General features: G+C 36.2%; 1 long non-coding RNA gene across 3 annotated transcripts; it reads right to left on the bottom strand.

Annotated features, from left to right (window-relative positions):
• Nucleotides 1–279: 279 nt before the first annotated feature.
• On the bottom strand, nucleotides 280–4427 carry LOC141697003 (uncharacterized). 3 transcript variants are annotated; one of them, XR_012564567.1, is made up of 4 exons: nucleotides 4070–4427; nucleotides 2849–3976; nucleotides 1006–1162; nucleotides 280–792 (listed from the first exon to the last, which is right to left on the bottom strand). It is a non-coding gene; the product is annotated as an uncharacterized LOC141697003 (long non-coding RNA). The 3 variants fall into 3 exon arrangements; XR_012564568.1 differs by having other exon boundaries at nucleotides 2849–2984; nucleotides 3578–4426; XR_012564566.1 differs by having other exon boundaries at nucleotides 322–792; nucleotides 2849–4423.
• Between the last annotated feature and the right edge of the window lie 14135 nt (nucleotides 4428–18562).

The raw sequence follows: 18562 nt of genomic DNA, 5'->3' as shown, positions 1-18562 counted from the left end.
GATTATCCGTTACAAAAACATGTTATTGCAACAAATGGGGTTGCAATAGGACTTGAAAAGTGTTACAACAGGTTTTGGGCTATCAATACATTATTTTTGGGCCCCACATATGGGGTATTGATGCAACCCTTTTACAACATTTTTAAATATTTTTTGCAACTTTTTTAGTGTTTTTTGCAACGCTTTTACAAAAAATACAAGAAACTATTTTTAAATTGGCATGCCTATAAATAAGAACATAGTCTTAAAACCAACACAATCCACCAACCATAACATCAGTTATCACAAATAAACACAACTACCTTCAACATCACCATACTACCATCCCACATTACATGTTCATCTCATAAATTTCAAATAATATAATACAAACTGAATTTACAAAAATAAATAATCTTGAACTATCAATTCTAGTAGCAGGGTCATGCGCCACATTCAATAGTTTCTTGTGGACAATAACATATTTTGCTCTCTCAACATTCACGTCTAGCGCATATCAATACAAGAACTTAGTGAAAATTCATAACGCCCAGTTGCTTGTCCTTGATAAAAGTCTCGCAAGATCATGAATACGGTAAGATACATCAGCACGAGGCCTAGTAGCGGATATATAACTAAAAATAGCTGCAATAATAACAACAAAAAACCATCAACTCCAACCTATACTACATATACACCAGCTCCTATCACTTGCGGTATGAAATATTTTTCTACACACGCTACTTGAACTGTTCAAAATTTTCTGTCTTGGATCGGCCATCAGGTTGCAGTTTTTCATCCTTCGGATAAAACCTGTTAAAATCCATAAAGAATATTAACGCTTGTTACAAATTTACGATCAAAATTGGACTCGTAATTTGAACCTAGACGAGTATTATCATGGCTAGTCAACTCGTAAGCACAAGAGTGATAACCAAAGTAATTATTTCAATATAAGTGTGTGTTTGAGTGCGTATTTGGTGAATGGAACAGAGAACCTTGGACTGTTACTGCATTATTTTTTACCTGCAGCCCTGATTACAGGAAAATTGGGTGTGGCCAAAAGAACAGGAAAATGCCCATGTTGAACTGGTCTTGTAGATCATGTTATGCTTTTCACTTCACTTTTTCTCCTTGCAGAACTTTTTGCTACCTTGGATACCCATTCTTGCATCAGTGACACCTGCACATGCCACAACAATATTAACAATAGTCCCTGATTTACTAACCAAAAAGAATAAACTTGTAAACACAAATATACACACATCACAACAAAATATGTTGTGTTATCAATTTCACCTTTTTCTTGTTATCTTTCCTTTTTCTCAAATGGACATGAAAAATGATTTGTTACTGCAAAAGTATGTGTTGTATGTGTGGGTGCTTATATAGGGATTTATTAGTTTTCACTTTCACCGAATAAAGTATAGGGAAGAAAAAGGAGCAGACAATTAGTACAAGAAAGATCAAGTTTCTGAAAGTAGCTAACATTCACTGTGAAGCACCATGTGATAAGTTAAATAACAGTTTGGGCAGTTGTAGGATTCAGATTCGACATTATTTTACACTGACAAGTTTTACGTGTCTTAGGCCATGGAGACACTGATGCTAGTGATTGTATGAATGATATTCTTGCTCAGGTATGCTAATCTTTCCCATAATATTATTTCTACATCCTATTTCCCAAGGAAACATTTAGTATCTTTTGCTATTACACATTTTTTTGGGCATAAATCTTAAAAAACCAGATTACCTTAAAAAAAGATGGTCAATGTTTCTTTAATCTTTAGCAGTAAAGAGAAAAAAAGGAATAGCCTTATTTCTTAAGAAGGAAATCGGTTTCATTTCTATGCATAGAGGCATATGTACTTATATTGAAATGTTGATCAAATGTTAGTTGAATTGCTTTTACTCAATCTCGTAGATAGTTTTGTCTAGGCATATGCTCATGAAGTATTATATAGTAGATATTAACTTATTGGTGTGAGTAAATAGATGTAATTAAACTATTTTAAAAACACCATGTATTTCTTGTTGAATATCTTTATTTAAACTATATTCTCTTAAGCTCTTCATTGCAATGATCTGTTAGTAGAACTGTTATAATGGATTCTTGTTGCGGAAACTGAAAGAATAAAGTAGCTATAGCTTTCTCATGTTTTCACCAGGGTTTAGCATATCAGCTACCCGTCTGGGATTGCCGGATACCGGATTCATATCATATGGAGAAATGCTGGATCAAGGCTCACAAATAACACAGGCCGTTTCTATTCCTGTAATCTGGGATGGAGATAATGGGTATGGCAATGCCATGAATGTGATATGTTTGAGACTGGACATGTTCTTATCTCACGTATAGTATGTCCAATAATACTAATTCACAGTTTTTTTGTTGGACAGGATGTAATTTGTTCAAGAAAAAATTATTGATGATTGAACTATCTTCAGATCCCAGATTGCAGACTAGATATTGTGGCCCCTTACAGCTAACATGATAAGGTATATTTTCATTTTCAGGTTATCATCTTATCTATGAATTCTTGTGTTAATTCTTCTTTTTAAAATCTATTTAAGAAAACATGGTCAGATCTTTTTTATCAGTTTTTGTTTGGGGATTACTTGGGACTTTTTTTTTGTTACAACATATGTTGGAAGGTACTTTTGTTTGGGGATCTTTTATAGTTTAGTTCCTGGTAAACAGGGTTATGACATAAAAATAACAATATATATATTAGAAAGTAAATGATTAACTGTACTAGAAAGTTTATATATTAGATTCTGGGGTATGAATTTTTTTATTGCAGAGGAGTCAACGGGGGGGGGGGGGGGGGTACTAAATAGTATATATATTTATTTTAAGAGATTATGCCTGCATTGTAGATGGTTGATCATAAATGATTCTTCAAATTGCCTGATTAATCGTTGTTGTGACGTTGTGATCCGATTTTGCATTCTGCAGGAACTGGACATCTACATTGTTAAGGTAACCAATCATGAGGAGCTCCCTTCAAAAGAGAAACACATTAGAGGCAAGTGTTACTGTTACATGGAAATGGGACATTTGAATTACAAAGCCTTCGGTTTTTTATGCTTTTCTTGTATTGTGCCTTATGAATTCTTATTCTCTTCTAGTGAGTATTGTATCTCAGATTATCAGTATAGAGATAGGCATTGGGGCAACTAGAATCTATCGATCTGTCCTCCACAATTGTACAGATTCTTTGCATTGTAATTTGAATTTTTTTCTTTTAACATAAGCAAGTTGGCTCCAGATTTTTTCTATACATGACATTGATTTACAGTTTCTGTTTCTGGCATGCAGTAGCCATAGGAATACAGAAACAAAATTTCAGTATACCGCAGTTACATATGCTGGTCAGGAGCAAGCCATTGTTTAAGTATACCAAATCGCGGAAACTATATACTGCTAACAATAGTTTTCCGTTCACCATCTCCCTATATACTAATAGATGATGAGTGCAACTTTAAAATTAACATCATTTGCAGTAAAGACCAGTGTTTACTCCCTACTTAAAACCCGATAACAAAGATCTGTAAATAGAGGAATGAAGAATAAAGAAACTGTGTTGAGAACTACCTTACAACTTCCATGTAGATCTTCACATCCTCTAAGCCTATGGCCAGCTACTTTAACAAAAAACATATTTAGCAAAGCAAAGCACTTATCCAGTTGTCATGAACATTTGCACAAGTAGCATAGTTTTTCTTATAATTTAACAGCACTAAACCAGACTGTCCTAAATTATGAGATAATATCCGAAAACCCTACCTAATCAAGTGTCTTAATAGAGTTGTTTTGTAGAGATGATTTGTATTTGAAATGGTGTGTTTTGTAGACCAGGATTATGAATAAAGAGGAGCTGAAAGTATCATCATTGTACAGGTGTTTGAAATGAAAAAGTGTGTGTGTGTTTTCAAAATCCCTTTGCAGCCACATAATATCCCGATCTACTCCCATAAATTCTGTTTTCAACACCTGAACAATTACTTCAACACTTACATATCTTGATATCGCCAATAAATTGTGTTTGAAGCTTAAAAATTGAAAAATAAATTAAAGAACACTTACAAAGTAGGGCTTTTAGAAACTCGTTTGAAGCTTTTCCAGACTCAATTAAAGCTTGTGGACACTTGATTGTATCTTTTAAAGACTTAATTGAAGCTTGTAAAGACTTGTACATCTTGAATAAAGTCTGCCCAAATCTATTAGGGCTCGATCAATTAAATTTAAGGATCAATTCATTAACCAATATTAGAGAAAAGAAAGGAAAGTAGATATAGGGAAGTAAAGATTAGGAAGAAAAGAGATAGAGAAAGGTGAGGTGAGAGTTGTGAGGTGAAGAAGAGGACGTGGGGGGTTGAAAGGGAAGGTGAGAATTTGGGAGAGAGGAGAGGGAATATCAGGTGAAGGGGGGAATGTTTTGATAAACATAAATATTTTATTAAGTGCAAAATTTTATGTTTTGATAAACATAAATATTTTATTAAGTGCAAAATTTTTGTCAAACGGAAGAGAGGGAATAATTCCCCCATTTTTTTCAGAATTTTATATTTTCAAATAGACAACAGTTTATTCATTAATATTTTAATTTTCAATTTTATAATATTATTTTATTTATTTTCAAATTATTATTGAATTTTTTATTTTTATAAAAATATTATTATTGACTTTAGTAACATATTATTAACCGTAAAAAATAAATAATTTATATTTCAATTATTAATTCATTTCCATATATATAATTATTAATTAGTTAAATGAGAAAAGAAAAAATATTTATTACATCATCGTTTTATATGCTATATTGGTAACACATTGTAACCCTACAACAACCATAAAAAAGAGAGGTTGCGATAGACATTTATTTATAAGGCTACTATTACACTTTTCTTTGCAACCCCAGTATAAAGGGTTGCAGCATGCAATCTATGGCGTAGTGTAAGACGAATAAGCACAACCAATACTAGGATATTATACACTCACCATACACTAAGGTATCAAAACACATTAACTATTGAAATTCATAAGTAAATCCGCTAGAACCCCGTGATAACGATTAGTTCATAACCGAACTCATCATCACCAAAGGTTCCTGAAAGCATGGTATAGTAAACTAAGTCTGTATAAACTGAAGAATAAACCAAGTACATAATCAAGAGTATAGATTTAACAAACAAGAAAACTAGCATCCAAGATTACAACTTAAAATAAAGAATCACAATAATAAACTAGATCATCTTCGCCTTGGTTGTATTTGTACTCCTAGTTCTTCTTGATGTCTTCTCCTTAGTATCCGTTATGAAAAACGTCCTTTTTAGGCTTTATATATGTTGTAGAATAATCTTGGGCTTCAAACTCTCAAAATCCAAGTAGAAACAGAATTCTGAAATCCCGACCTGCGCAGCCGCGCGCTCTCCCAGCGCGGGCGCGCTGTCCTTCTGCTTTTCTAGCGCGGCTGTGCGCTATCACAGCGCGGGCATGCTGACCTTCTGGAAAAACTTCTGATTTTTATTTTCTTTGCTGGTTCTTGATGGCGATCCACGAGCAAACTTCCAGGACACCTTCCTAACACCAATTTAGCACCGAAGCAATGTTAAATCTTCTTGATCCCTTATTTATGCCTGAAATGCAAAATACTACAAAAATTAATCAAATACACAAAATACTTGAGTACCAAACACCAATTCAAGCCTTTATAGAGCATTCTAAGTGGACATAAATGCTACTTAACACACCCCCAAACTTGAATCGATGTTTATCCTCAAGCATAAACAGACTCAAAGAACACAAAATAAAAATGCATGAATGCAACTACATGAATGCAATGATCCCCTCAGAATAACTAAACCAATCAATAAGCAACATCTCAACAAATGCAGTTATTTGCACAACGATCAATCAAATCCCACAAATCAACTTACAAGGCAGAAACGTCCGTGTGTGCAAATGCTTAACAGATATACTATCGCAACTAGATCAATGATCATGACTCAATACTCATCAAGGCAATCACGAGGTTATAAATAGAATAAAAGCTAAACTCAAAATGACTGACAACACTTCAATTCCATTATCGGAGTTATTACACGGATTTATGCTTTTATTCATAACACATAACATCACAAATATGCTTATTTGACCGTGCAATGAGTGAGGTCCATAAAAGACATATGCAATAATACTCATGCAGCGAGCGTTATGTAAGGTCCCGTAAGAGGGATATTTTAAGCTAGAAGGGGGTTGAATAGCTTAATTACCAATTTAAAAATTGTTATGGTGTTTAAAATAATTTATCCCTTTTTAAAACTTTACTGAGTGGTTATGCAGTTTATATGTGCGGAAAATAAAGTGCAAGGAAAGAAAATACCACACGGTGATTTTATCATGGTTCGCGATGGCGCAACTTCTAATAGATTCGCTCACCCCTACTCCAGTCCCCGAGCTCCTCTCCCGGACTCTGGATTTTCCCTTATAATAAACTCGCTCCTTTAGTAGGCGGAGAAGCCTTTACACCCTTACAAGTATTTATCTTGGTGCGTAACACAAGGGTCACCACCTCAAAATAAATATAATACCTACACAACTTATCTTAGACAATAACTCCCCGATATTTCTTTAAAGTTGTTGTAGAGCCTTTGTGTGGACTTGGCTTACTTAGCTTTTGTCGGTCTTGGATCTTAGTGATCCGGTCTTGGGTCTTTCCTCTTCCTCACGGTGCGAAGACTACTAACTCCCTGTTAGTACGTCTAGGACTTGGGTCTTAGAACGAGAATCACCTCACGTCACTTCACCTCACTACAAAACTAATAAGACAATCCACGAAACAAACCAAGTATAGAAAAGATGGTTTGAACTAGTATGTTACCATACTAGCCCACAAATAGTATAATGTTCAAATAAGAATATTAAAACTAAATAAGAATACTTGACTTAAGATAATAAATAGTAGTCCAAGTACTTTTATGATTACTCCTTTATAGATTAAATATATAGGTGGAGTAATATGAGAAGTCTTTTTATATAAAGCACTTATGGCTTATGACTTCTTTAGTATTCTTCTTCTTTCGATTATATATTTATAGATCGAAGAATACTTTAATTACAACCTCGGAGTTGTAATTTTACCTTTAAGTATATCAACTTAAGGTTTTAAGGTATACTTGTTTATTGACGATTATAAGGTCAAAGTATACTCTTTTAACTTCAAGCACGTTTATAAGATTTATGAGTCTTAGCCAAGATCCAAATAAGTTAAGTGCAAGTAATTGGCTTAAGATTGTGCTTTCGAAGTTTGGACGAATAATTATGAGTATTTTATAGATATCGTAGTATAACCCCACAGAACACTGAAATATGTTAGAAGGGGCTTATACGATATGACTCGTAATTGTTTATATACACGATATGTGTTACCCAAGATCCAATTAAATAGCGTGAAATTAATTGGCTAACTCGTGGATTTGATTTGTCCTTAAATTTAACGGATGATTACGAAGTGTTTATAGATCGAGTTATAATCCCCCGGAACACTAAAGATGTTAGAATGGATTAAAACTATGCTTGGTAATAATTTATGTGCATGAAATGTGTTAGCCAAGATCCAATTAAATAAAGTGCAAGTAATTGGCTAACTCGTGAACTTAATCCAATTTGATATTTGACAATTACGAAGTATTTATAGATCGAGTTATAATCCCCCGGAACACTAGAGATGTTAGAAAGGATTAAAACTTTACTTCGTAATATTTTATGTGCACGAATAATTGTTAGCCAAGGTACAATAATAAAAATAATTATCTAACTCGTGAACTTGGGTTAAATATAATCTCCCCTTTTGAGATGAAGTACTTTTTTTATAGATCTTCTTCTTTAGATGTTTTATGTGAAGATCAAGTACTTATTCGAATTCCGAGTTCGAATCTTAGTTCTCTTTGAGAACTTTGTTTATAAGAGATCTTGTATTAGAGCTTAAGATGAAGTAGAGAAATTAAGTACAAAGCTCAAATAAAAAGAACTCAAATAAGAAGCTAAAAGTTACCACTTTTGAAGAACGGTTGGAAAAGTTCGCCGGAGGTTCGGCCGGATTTTGGCACTTTGGTCGAATTTGGGCAGCCCTTCGGGAGGCCGGGAAGTGGTAGTGGATGAGATCACTTTGTGGGATAAAGCTTGGTTGGGTGAAGCTAAGCTTGGGTTTCAAAAATCTTGTATATATTTATGTATATAAAAGAGAGAGAAGGTTTTTGAGAAGAAGTGTGTGTATAGAATTTGAAAGAGATGAAGAGAAGCACTTCTTGAAAAAATTCCAGCAACTTTGTGGCTCTTTAGCTTGAAGAAAATGGGTTGGGGTGGGGGTTTATATATAAGAGAAGTTGGGTGAATTGAATGGTGGAGATTTGAGGAAAATGGATGGTGGATGGTGTATCTCACTTGGATTGATGACTTGGCAAGTAGGTTGTGTTTCTTTGACATAGCCATATAATACAAACAACTTTATGGATTCAAAATCTCAGTTGAGATATTTGAATATATATATATATATATTCCTTTTCTTTTAATCATTGTTTAATCACTTTAATTAAGGATTAAACACCATTATTATGACCACCTAAAAATCCTAAATAAACCATAAAAAATATGATAAATAATTAAATAATATAAAATGATATCCTGCAAGTTTTGGTCAACTTTAGTCAATGGTAACTAGGTCAAACGTGATCAACTGTGTGACCAACTACCTCGATTTTTGTGCCCAGACAAAAATTCTCTGAATGCTACGAAATTTTTACCATACTTATAAAATACCATTTAAATGATCCATCAAAAATTTCAAGTCATTTTAGCATGTGGAAGTATTTTATCTAAAAATAAAAATGTTCTGTCAGCCTTTCTTCCGAGTGAAAATATCATTGGTCTTGAAATAAATGAGATGGATCTTTTGACCAATTTTTTGACTTAAATAAATACTTAAAATATATTTCCTAATATATAAAATATATTTGGATGATAGGAAATATGTTTTAGTATTTTTGAATAATTTTCTCCGAGAAATGCTGATTTTACGAACTGGGAGAAAATTACTGTAGAAATGATTTGCAGAACAGGATATTAATATTCCAACCATGAATATTAATAAAATTTGAATAAAAACTCTTTTGATATATGTAGAGATATATTTTGGAGCGAAGAGTTAAATAATTTTGATATAGCACGAGACCTCTAAAGAATATTTCTGATATATTCCTTATTCGAGCTTGTTGCCATATTCCTGTTACAACACAGATCTAAGAAATATCATATCTTGATATTTCCTCTTTGATCATATTGCCTTAGAGATATATTCCATAAAGATATAATTTTGATATTTTACAAAAATGAAATATCTCTTTTATTTGTTTAAAATACATGATTTTGCTAGTTTGATTTTTTGACTTTGATTTGGATCAATTAAATTCATGTCCTAATGGAGAGGATCTACGTGTTATTAATTTTATGTTTAATCGTACAAATACCAAAATAAATAATATATCGAAGATATCCTTTCAATCTTCCCCTTTTTGGTATTTTCCAAACAAACATAAAATTATCAGTGTGTGCTTCCCCTTGGTGTATGCATGAATTTTTGAAAAAAATTTGCACATAAAACATTTAATTACTTAGAGATTAAATCTCTTTCTTGTGATCTTGCAAAATACTTTGTTAGATGTATCATCAAAAATAGAAGCATAGATAGATCCTTGTATATAAAAAAGATAGCAATTTGAAAATGAGGGGTCTAATTCTCTTATACTTGTTCAGATTGAACATTAGGGGTCTAATTTCTCTTCCCCTTTTGTTTGGGACATGCCAAAATGAGTATTTATATAGATTAAAGCAAATAATTCCTCTAATCTTTGAAGGCATAGTATTTAGTTTAGAAATTTATCAAGAGAAGAAATGTTTATGCATGCATGGTTTAAAATAAACATGGATTCAGAATTGAGACTATAAGATGCACTTAGATTGAGACAAGGATATAATAGGTTGTAAGTTCTAAGATCCAATTCTGATTATATCAATTAGTAGTGAGTCCCTTTTCAATTTTTCAAAGATTGTAGTCAAACAGTTTATATAAGTAGACTTGCATGTATGATAGTGTGATTTAGCCATCTGTTATATCAATGATCAGCCATTTTATTTTTAGCATATATATTTCAGTTTGTGCAGATTTCTGATATGCAGGTAACTTAGACAGATTGTGTATAAAGCAAATTTTGTTCTTCTGCAACTTAACATGATTCATAAAAATGCGACCTTAGTATTTACAATCTAGAATACATAATTTTTCCAATCACAAGTTACAAAAATGGTTGCTAATACAGTCTATGTTCATGTTACAAAGTTTGAGATCTAATACATACTATTTTGTCAATTCGACTTTGCTGGCTATTGTCATGTTACAACATCTAACACTAACACACTCTATTTCTATTCCAGGTCTAAGTACCAGACTATACATTTTGGAAAGCTAATACATTCTAAGAACTTCACATTTCTAAACAACCTATCGCAAATACAATATATCTAAATCCACAATAATGATTCGCAATATCTTTTACACATTCAATTTGCACAAAAGGTACACTTGGATTGGTTTGAGACTGGAACATAATACATCAATCTAGTGTGTGTATGTGAAGTAAAATGGGCAGAGGTTGAAAACTTATACCTATTTTACCTTGTGGATTCTGACAGGTTGTTTGGGAAGTCAAGTTGTGTTCCATGTATACTAAAAAAAACTCTTGCTGGAATTCAAGTGAATCAAATTTGCCATTCTGTTCTTCTGGAGTTCATCAGGGACACTTGAGTTTCCTGCATGTCAGTTATATACAATACAAGGACCAGATATTTGATATGGCAGAATGCAACAAGAATGAGACTGACAAAACATGACTGACTCTTATTAAGTTAAATACTATTATTTTAGCAATTTTATCACAACAGAATAGATAAACAGGATAGTGTAACCATTGTTCCTGTATAAGATAGATAAAGACAGATTTACCCAGCTGCAACAAACAAGTCATGATATATTACCAAAAGTGTTCTCAATAATCAGTGTGGTTCACTGATTATTTAGAACAAAATCCTGAACCTGTTTTAAGTCATTACAAACCAAAGTAGTGCATACACTTCTGAAATTCAAAGATCAACAAGGTTTAAATATTACATACCAACAGACAACGCGAAATCCTTACAAAGTACAATTACATCAGAAGACAGCAAAAGAGGTACATAACAACAAGTAACAGTACAACATCACATATCAGACTTCATCAAACAACAGAATCAAGCAAACTTAACCAATCACATTTCCATCAGCATCACAGATATGAACCAAATCAGGCAAGTTATCAATCAGTTGACCTCTAGCACCCACATTAACTTCTTCTAACTCTTGAATCATAGCAGTATTATCATGCATAGGGACTTGAAAGGAATTAACAACATCTTGATCATTCATGCAAGGAGTTCCTAGAGTAGATGCAGCCAAATGCTCTAAATATGTAATCCTATGTTTGCAAGAGGCAGTGAGACTCTCTAATTCTCCTACTTTTTCCTTAATCTCATTGTTCTCTTCCTTAACCCTCTTAAGTTCAAGTTTTAACTCATGAAACATGGTTTTGACAGACTCAAACTTAGACGGAAACACATCTTCCCCTCTTATGAACTGAGGAATAACTGTGGGAGTTGCCTCTTGAGGCTCACAGTGCATTAGGGGCACATGTGGCCTAATGTGTTCATTAGTGATTTGAGAATCAGCAAGATTAGAAAATTCTTCATGCATGTTAATGTTGCAAAGTGCAAAGAAGGATGAGATTAGCCTACCATAAGGCATATAATCTACAAGATGTGCATTGATCATGTTTAGAAGAATAACATAAGATATACTGAAGTGCATTTCGCTCCATCTTGTTCAACCCTAGACTACTTATATAAATATGAGCTGGCTAACAACCATTTGACACCTAGCCACAACAACTAGCAATGAAATCAAATATTTTTCTCTAATTTTTAAATATCCATGTTATATTGCCATTAAGAGAATATACTAAATTCTAAATATAAACAAGTGATTAAACCTTGACAAATAATCAAACCATGATCATGATCTAGCACTCAAGCAACCTATAAGACTTAGTGAAATTTTATTGCTTCTAGCATGCAAATCAACTCGATAGGACTTAACATCACTATACACGACATCACTACACTAGCATCAATATCATAAATCAATCGGAAAAGCAAACTTAAGGGATCATGTTATAATGCACATGTAACTATATGCAACATACTAACATGCAAAATAAATAAAAAAACTACATGACAAATATGCAACTATATGAACTAAACTATCATGAATATGCACTATATGAGACTCACACATAACATATATTCCTTAACTATCACCCCCAAACTTAAAATATGTACTGTCCTCAGTGAAGGTAATAGTAAGGAATCAGGCATACCTACTCGGAATCAGGATCATCACCCTCAACGGGTAGAGTGTCAAGAGTGTTCGGAGGTGGGTACACAGATTCCTCACCGAAAAATGGCCACTGGATATCAACTCCTGTGGCTCTGAATGCAGTTCTCAACGCCTGGGTGAGATCATATGCAAACCTACTATGAATGTCATGCATCGCATCCATCCTCCTCATCAAGCACCTATACTGCGCTAAACCCAAACCAGCACTACCCTCAACATCCGGCTGCTGCTGGTGCTGTGAAGGACCGGCCTCACCCAACTGAGCTCTCCATGATGCTCTGCTCGCCTGAGTCATCCCACCAGCATATTCTTGAGGTGCTGGCCATCCACCTGGCAAGTGATCATATGAGTAACCAAGCCCCTTCAGATCAGGATTCCCACCGTACCGCTCCTGCATACTCAAAAGTGTAGAACTGTCAATAGGGGCACTAGGAAGCTAAAGTTGCTCGTGTACGGGCCAATGAACTCCAACCTCCACACACAGCTTCGTCACAATGGACGCATAGGGAATAGAGCCCGTAGTGCTGCCTCGCAGAAACCTTAAAAAACCCTGATAAATCACTGACCGAGATCCACATAATCTCCCTAAAGAATCCTCTACAATAACCGTGCACGCTCCACAGTAACATCATGTACATGTGATGAAGGCATAATGTTAAAACACATAAAAGACCATGTACGTGCAAACCTGTTCATGCACGAGGCAGGAAAGTGGCATACTCGTTCGTGCCCCTCTTGAACTTCCAGTGAGTCTCTGGCACACACAATGTAGCAATAATCAAATCCAAGTTAAAATCATCCCTCGTCTTAGCATTATAATCCTCCTGCTCTGGCCTCCTCTCGGGCTGGTTAATCACCCTCCGAATAGCATCAGCACTATAATCCACCGTCAACCACCTAACCACAGTAAAACCATTCTTATCCGCCTTCGCATTCATGTAAAACTCGTGAACCACACTCATGGGCACAACAACGGGTGTCTCACAAACAGCAACCCAAACCATCTCTGGAATCATCTCGAGCAACTTACCATCCCTCCCCGATGGTAGAAATCCTCTCTCCTTGGCTATCGGCTTTGACAGCAACCTCGTATACTCCGCTTCAGCCTCCGGAGTAGAAAACCTGGGCCTCACACCCCAACACTTGAAGAATCGGTGGTACTGTTGCTAACTTGGGTTCGTTGTCTCTTGGGTACCATTGAATTCGAATAAGTTTGAGAGAAAAGATGTGTTTAAGAGAGATTTGTGTGTTTGAGAATTGAGAAATGATGGAGAAGATTGTGTATAAGTGTGTGTATATATAGGGAATTAGGAATTAGTTATGGAAAATAAGTAGGATTTGATTAAGGGAATAATGGGAGTAATGGGGTGATTGAAACTGATTTGGAGAGGGAAATATGGAAGGTGGCAGGGTGAAATTTGGCTGTGATTTGATTTTGTGTTTGAATTTTTGTTTTTTCTGGTTCAGGGAGCCAGCGCGGCCACCCCGCCTGGCAGCGCGGGTGTACCGTGCTAATGGAAAACCAGTGTGGCCGCCCCGTATACCAGCACGGGTGCGCCGTGCTACTGTACTTTCAGCGCGGCCGCCCCGCTTCTTAGCGCGGGCACGCCACGCTTCTGTAGTTGACACTAAATTTTTTTTCTTTTTCTGATTTTTTGGAATTTTCTTTTAGTTTTCTTCTTCCTCTATCTACTAATGTACAACAAACTTGGGTTTCCTCCCAAGAAGCGCTTGGTTTACGTCATTAGCTTGGCGTAGAATCCCCGATATCAAGTGGACAATAAAACGGCACTAACCACCTCATGGTTTATCGTATCCCCATAGTAATGCTTCAACCTCTGTCCATTCACCTTGAATGCTTGGTCTGGATCATTCTAAAAAAAACTCCACCGCTCCATGTGAAAACACTATTTTGACAACAAACGGCCCTGACCACCTCGACTTCAATTTTCCAGGGAAAAGACGGAGACGAGAGTTGAACAAAAGAACTTGTTGCCCTGGCATAAATGATTTGAGCACTAGATCCCTATCGTGCCACCTCTTGACTTTCTCCTTATATATTTATTGTTCTCATACGCTTGAAGTCGAAACTCATCGAGTTCATTCAATCGAAGCATCCTCTTCTTACCAACTGCATCCATATCAAGGTTCAACTTCTTCAAAGCCCAATACGCTTTGTGCTCGAGCTCCACCGGAAAATGACATTCCTTACCATAAACCAACTGAAATGGTGACATGCCTAGCGGAGTCTTTTATGCTGTTCGATACGCCCAAACAGCTTCATCCAACTTCAAAGACCAGTCCTTCCTTGATGGATATACAACTTTCTCTAGAATATTCTTGATCTCTCTGTTAGACACCTCATCTTGACCATTAGTCTGAGGATGGTAGGCTGTAGCAATGTGATGATTCACATTATATCACTGCATCATAGCAGTGAACTTGCGATTGCAGAAATGCGATCCCTCATCACTGATTATGACTCTTGGAGTCCCAAATCTTGTGAATATCTGCTTATGAAGAAAATTAAGCACTACCTTTCCATTAATCATCGGCAAATCCTTGACTTCAACCCATTTCAAGACATAATCAACCGCCAATAAGATGTACTGATTATTACAAGATGATACAAATGGCCCCATGAAGTCAATTCCCCAAACATCGAAGACCTCAACCTCGAGGAGCATATTAAGAGGCATCTCATCCCTCTTGGACATATTACCCACACACTGGCAGCGATCATATTTCAAAATGAACCGATGCGCATCCTTAAATAATGTAGTCCAGAAGAATCCCACTTGAAGGATACGAGCTGTTGTCTTCTCTCAACCATAGTGGCCTCCATAAACAATCGAATGATAGTCTCGCAAGATACCCTCCGTTTCGCTGTACGGAATATATTTTCTGATGATTTGGTCAACTCCTTGCCTAAACAAAAATGGCTCATCTCACATGTACCGCTTCACCTCATGAAGAAACTTCTTCCTTTGAGCAGAAGACAATTCTGGAGGCATAATATTGCTCACAAGGTAGTTCAAAATGTCTGCGAACCATAGTTCTTCCTCTTGCACCCCAAATAATTGTTCATCGGGAAAAGACTCATTAATCAATGTCTTATCTTGTGAAGTTATACTCGGATCTTCTAACCGATATAGATGATTAGTGACTTGATTCTCAGTACCGTTCCTATCCTTGATATCCAACTCAAACTCTTGAAGTAAAAGAACCATTTGAATCAATCTAGGCTTCGAGTCCTTCTTCGAGAAGAGATAACGAATTGCATCGTGATCAGTGAAAACTGTCATCTTCATCCCAAGAAAATAAGATCGAAACTTCACAAAACCATAGACAATGGCTAATAGTTCTTTTATAGTAGTAGTATAGTTCAGTTGAGCACCATTGAGGGTCTTACTAGCATAGTAGACCACATGAAATATATTGTTCTTCCTCTGCCCAAGAACTACTCCAACTGTATAGTCACTTGCATCGCACATCAACTGCATACATCGCCCATCATTTCAAAAGGTTCATTCCAATCAGGTGCAGTTATGACAGGTGCTGTGATTAAACTCTTCTTTAAGATCTCAAAAGAAGCTAGGCACTCGTCATCAAACTTAAAAGGGACATCTTTCTCCAAAAGATTGCACAAAGGTTTAGATATTTTAGAGAAATCCTTGAAGAAACGCCGATAGAAACCCGCATGACAAAGAAAGTTGCGGACTCCCTTAACAGAAATCGGTGGAGGAAGGTTTTCAATGATCCCCACCTTGGATTTTTCCACCTCAAGACCTTTACTAGAGACCTTGTGCCCAAGAATGATGCCTTGTTGCACCATGAAGTGACATTTCTCCCTGCAGTTGAGAACCAGATTGGTCTCAACACGCCTTTTAAGAATGACGCCAAGATTTTGCAAGCACTCGTCAAAAGAATCACCGAACACAGAGAAATTGTCCATAATCACCTCCACTTTCTGACCAATCATGTCAAAGAAAATGGCCATCATACATCTCTGAAATGTGGCAGGTGCACCACACAAACCAAAAGAAACTCTTCTGAAGGCAAAAGTACCAGACAGACAAGTGAAGGTAGTCTTTTCCTGATCCTCTGGAGCGATACAAATCTGATTATAACCCGAATAGCCATCTAGAAGATAGTAGTACTCATACCTAGCCAACCTGTCAAGTATCTGATCAATAAAAGGAAGAGGGAAGTGATTCTTCCTTGTGGCTTTGTTCAGCTTCCTGTAATCCATGCAAACTCCCCACCCTGTGACTGTTCGAGTAAGAATGAGCTCATTGTTTTCATTAGCAACAACTGTGATGCCTCCTTTCTTTGGCATACACTAAACTGGACTCACCCAAGAACTGTCATAAATAGGGTAGATGATCCCTGTATCTAGCCACTTGAAAATTTCCTTCTTCAAAACTTCTTTCATGATCGGATTAAGCCTTCTCTGTTGCGCAACAATCGGCTTACTTCCTTCCTCTAGCAGAATTTTATGCATGCAATAAGAAGGGCTGATTCCCTTAATATCTGCTATAGTCCAACCAATTGCCGATTTGAACTCTCTCAGAATCCTCAAGAGCTTTTCCTCATCATTACCTAAAAGGTCAGATGCAATAATAATAGGAAAAGTAGATGCATCACCTAAAAATGCATACCTCAAGTATCCAGGCAATGGTTTAACCTCGAGTGTAGGAGCTTCCTCAATAGATGGCTTGAGGCACTTTGGAGAATTTTTCCAGCTCTTCCAATCTAAGAGATTCAAAAGGCATATCCAGCCTTCGCTTCCTAGGAGAAGCATTCAAATATTGCAACTGCTCATCACCTTCATCATCTTCACTATCCGAATTCCCCAACAAGGCTTTTTCCAAGGCATCAGACCTTAGCATTGATTAAGTTCTGAAGTAACCATAGAATCGACCAATTCCACTTTTAAGCACCCCTCATTATCAATAGGGAATTTCATGGAATTGAACACATTAAAAGTCATATCCTGATCCAGTACTCGCATAGTGAGCTCACCCTTCTGCACATCAATCAAGGTTCGGCCCGTAGCCAAGAATGATCTTCCCAAAATTATGGGAATCTTCTTATCCTCCTCGAAATCAAGAATTACAAAATCAGCAAGAAAGATGAGTTTGTCCACCTTGACCAAGACATCCTCCACAATGCCTCGTGCGTATGTAATAGAGCAATCGGCCAACTGCAAGGTCATATAAGTAGGTTTCTCCCCTGTATTACCCTCAAGAGGAGTGTGTTCCACAATTTTCTTCCTTGGTTCCACCTCTGCTTCCTTCTGCACTTCTTCTTCAGCCACATCTTCAGATTCTTGAGTTTGAGCTTTTTCTTGGCTTGTAACCTTCCCAGACCTCAATATAATTGACTTCACCTGCTCTTTAGCTTTCTTCCTACCTGGAACTTCTGTGTCACTAGGGAGTGTACCAGGTTGTCGATTCATTAAGGCATTGGCAATCTACCCAATTTAATTTTCCAAGGTCTCTATAGAAACCGCTTGGCTCTTGCACATGAGCCTCAACTCCTCCAATTCAGATTTTTCATTAGATTGTTACAGTTGGAGTTGTTTTCTTGGTGCATATTGCGGTTTCTGAAAACCAGAAGGGTTGTAATGCTTTGCTACATACTACTAATAAGGCTGTTGTACCGCATTCTGAATGTTGCTCCAGCTGAAGTTAGGATGATTGCGGTTGGTGGGATGATAGGTGGCTGGAACTGGTTGCTGCGACCTCTGAAAGTTGCTCACGAACTGAGCTTATTCACTAGAAATAGCACACTACTCTGTCTGATGCGCTCCAGCACAAAGCTCACAGACACTAGTGATCTGATTCACTCCATAACTAGCCAAAGAATCCACATTCATTGTCAAAGCCTTAAACCGAGCAGTTATAGCAGTAGCTGCATCTACCTCTAGAATTCCTACTACTTTGCCTTGAGTTAGTCTCTGAGAAGGATACTGGTATTCATTAGCAACCATCAGTTCAATCAAATCATAAGTTTCATCATAGCTCTTAGCC

This window comes from Apium graveolens, chromosome 11 (assembly GCF_009905375.1).
Source record: "Apium graveolens cultivar Ventura chromosome 11, ASM990537v1, whole genome shotgun sequence".
Classification (NCBI taxonomy): domain Eukaryota; kingdom Viridiplantae; phylum Streptophyta; class Magnoliopsida; order Apiales; family Apiaceae; genus Apium; species Apium graveolens.
This window is presented reverse-complemented; position numbering and strand designations above follow the sequence as displayed.